We start from the raw sequence: 3,702 nt of genomic DNA, 5'->3' as shown, positions 1-3,702 counted from the left end.
CAAGGAGGTCATGCTCCTTTTTAACTCTCATATACAAAGTATTCCTCCCCTCAGACTCTTTGCAGGTTTTCATGTACCAATCATGCAATCTTCGCATCATCATTGATAGAGAACTTTCATCTTTGACGAGAGGCTTCCCGTACTCGTATCTTTGTATCTGCACCTCCAAGATATCATAATGTACATCGTCGGGCAGGTAATTTGCAGGATTGCCATAAACGGGCACCATCCTCGGATCGACGATGTCGCTAGCAGGCACCTTGAGCGGGGGGCACGATTGCTTCGCTTGTTCGCCGAGCTGGGCAATTTTTTTCCCAGCTCGTCGTTCTTTCATCCTTTGATCACTTTTAGTACTTCCCGACCTCTCCGCTTCGGCAAATGCCTTTCCAATAATGCGCTCATAGTTGCCTTTCGGCGAAGACTTGGGTGGTTTTCTCAGGGCAGCCAGAGTGCGCTTCCCTTTCACCGGATCTACCTTCTCCTCCGGAGGTGGATGTCTCTTTGCTTTCAACCCTTGAAACCAGTCATCCACTTCGGTCTGCGCGATCTTCGCGTTTTCCTCCTCGCTCCTCTCGTACGGTAACTTCTCTGGAGTCTTTAGAGAAGGACCGAATCTGTATCTCCTCCCGCCTTTGGCTGTACTGCTAGACGCCGGCAGAGTAGACGGAGCGGATGTCTTCTTTCCTTGCTTACGAGGTGGAGGAGAAGGACTGCGACGCGCCGTAGAAGCCGGAGCGGCGGCAGGTCTCTTCCGCCCTTGCTGACGAGGCGGAGAAGGAGGAGGCTGGCTGCTCGGGCGCGTCGGCGCAGGCGGAGAAGGAGGCGGAGTGCCGCCACGCGCCGAAGAAGGAGCGGGCCGAGTGCCCTGATCGTCACTCGCCGGTGGAGGAGGCGGAGTGCCCTGACTCGCTGGAGGAGGAGGAGGAGGCGGAGGCGTCCAGTTCGGAAGGTTGATGAGATCCTTCCGCCATAGGCATGGAGTCTTTAGAGTAGAACCCAGCCGATACTCCCCTTCACCGGTAGGGTGGTCAAGCCGGAGGTCCTCAAATCCCTCCGTTATTTCATCGACCATCACCTTAGCATATCCTTCTGGAATCGACCGGCAGTGAAAAGTTGAGTCGGGTTTAGTAGGATAAATAGAGCCAACAGCCGCCTTGACCTTCAAATTGCTCCATTGCGCCATAAGGTGGCAATTTTCAGCATCCGTGATAGCATCCACGGGATAGCTGGCAGGAGCCGTCAAGGCATGCTCTGGCTGAAGCAGCTCGGTGGAAGCCACGCTGCTTTTCCGCTGAGATGGCGGGGTAGCTTCGGGGGAAGCTTCGGCAGGTCGTTTGCTGCGATCTGCTTCTCGTTCCTCTAGCCCCATTACCCTTTCGTTCAGCGACTGCAGTTGGCTCTGCTCCAGTTTCTTCCTCCTCTCGTGGGTTTTGTAACCCCCTGCGTCCGGAAATCCAGCCTTCCACGAAACGGAGCCTGGCGTGCCTCGTGTCCGTCCAGGGTGCTCAGGATTGCCGAGGGCCATTTTGAGCTCGTCCTTCTCCCTGTATGGAACGAACGTCCCTTGCTGCGCTGCTTCGATATATTGCTGAAGCTTCTTGACTAGTATGTCCAATTGTTCCTCCGTCCAAATGCACTTCCCTGTTATAGGGTCCAAGGATCCGCCGACCCCAAAGAACCAAGTCCGGCAACGTTCTGGCCAGTTCATTGTCTCTGGTTCGATCCCTTTATCAAGCAGATCATTCTCAGCCTTGGCCCACTTAGGCTGGGCTACGAGGTAGCCACCTGACCCCGTGCGATGGTGAAGCTTCTTCTTCTCAGCATTTCTCTTGTTTGTCGCCGACATTTTTTTACTCTTTTCCGATGTCTTGTGGGCCACAAATGCGGGCCAGTCATCTCTGATCTTCTCATATTTGCCAATGAATTCTGGTATCTCATTTTTTTCGACATACCTATTGAGGTCTTTCTTCCAATTCCTGAATAGGTCTGCCATCTTCCTCAGAGCAAAAGACTTGATTAATGGCTCTATAACTGGCTTCTCCGGATCATCCTCCGGCGGTAGGGTGAAATTTGACTTCAGCTCAGTCCAAAGATTCTCTTTCTGCATCTCATGGACATAAGACACCTCAGGGTCTTTGTTCTTAGGCTTATACCATTGCTGGATGCTGATCGGGATCTTGTCCCTAACCAGAACCCCACACTGAGCAACAAATGCCTTCTTTGTCCGGTAGGGTTCAATCGGTTGGCCGTCGCACGTGATTTGTATGATCTCAAACTTTTCATCCGAGCTCAACTTTTTCTTCGGGCCTCGTCTCTTTATCGAAATTGTGCTCGATCCGGAGGGCTAGAAAAAAGAACAAAGACGAGAGTTAATGAATATGTGTACATACCAAAACAATGAATACATCAATTAGCTAGTCAGCACAGGCTTAACTAATATATATACCTGGCCGGACTCGGTTTGGTGATCACCGGAGCCGTCCTCACGGTCTACTTCTTCACCCTCTCCTTGCACCGGCATTGGGTCATCAGAGCCATGTAAATCAATGAGGAGAGGGCCAGCTGCTTCTTCACCCTCTCCTTCCAGACCATCGTTGTCGTTGAGAAACATCGAGAGGGCATCACTTCCTTCTGCGATTATGTCCCTCAACAACGCTTCTTGTGCTTCGTCTCGGGGGGTGTCCATAGTTTCTACAAATATTTACAACATGGAAATTATTATTCAAACATGACAGATATGGATATATTAGTGGCAAACGTAGAACTAGCTAGCTAATCACAATAAGGATTCGTCTAGGGTTTGGGGTGGCCTCGACAACGCTTCAAGGGTTAGGGGGTGGCCTCGAGAACGCTTCAAGCTAGGAGGGGGTAATATCGACCCCCCCACGTGTTGAAGCTATCGGGAGGGGGTCGGCGTTGAACAGTACATCTATGTCCCACAAGTGACGTGGGCATCGACGTGGGCATCGACGCCCACAAGCTATTGGATTTCTTCAATACTTTGACACTATAGGAACCCTCGACCCTGAAACCTTCGACCCTTGACCCCTTAACGACCCTCGACCCTCTACCCTAGTTCCCGACCCTCGACCCCTCGGCGATCCTCGACACCCTCGTTATATCGACAACAACGCAACATACATATACATGGGAAAATAATGTTATCGGGGAGGGGGTATCGGTACTCCCCCCCCTCGTGTCAAAGTTTCTTCTTTCTCCTCTATTCCTTTCTTTCTTCTTCTCCTCTTCTTTTCTTCTTATCCCTCGAGAAAGGAAAATAAGGAAAAGGAAGAAAAGAGGAAGAAGGAAGAAGGAAGAAGAAGAAGAAAAAAAAGAAGAAAAAAAAAGAGGAGAAGAAGAAAAGAATAGAGGAGAAGAAGAAAAAATAGAATTTATTTTTTTCTATTTTTTCTTCTTCTCCTGTATTCTTTTCTTCTTCTCCTCTTGTTTTTCTTCTTTTTTCTTCTTCTTATTTATTTCTCCTCTTCTTCCTATCCCCTCTTCTTCTCCTTTCTTCCTCTTCTTTTTTCCTTTTTCCTCTCATTCTTTTTCTTCTTCTTGTATTGCTTGTTTTTTTTAAATAATGTTCAAATAAAAAATCTATGAACATAAAACATATATACACACAGAGAACATATATACATTTTTATAAAAATGCAAAAAACAAAAAAATTAAAAAAAAGACATATAAACAGATATACA

This window comes from Triticum dicoccoides, chromosome 1A, assembly GCF_002162155.2.
Source record: "Triticum dicoccoides isolate Atlit2015 ecotype Zavitan chromosome 1A, WEW_v2.0, whole genome shotgun sequence".
NCBI lineage: Eukaryota > Viridiplantae > Streptophyta > Magnoliopsida > Poales > Poaceae > Triticum > Triticum dicoccoides.
The sequence above is the reverse complement of the archived record's forward strand: the minus strand, read 5'-3'. Positions refer to the sequence as shown.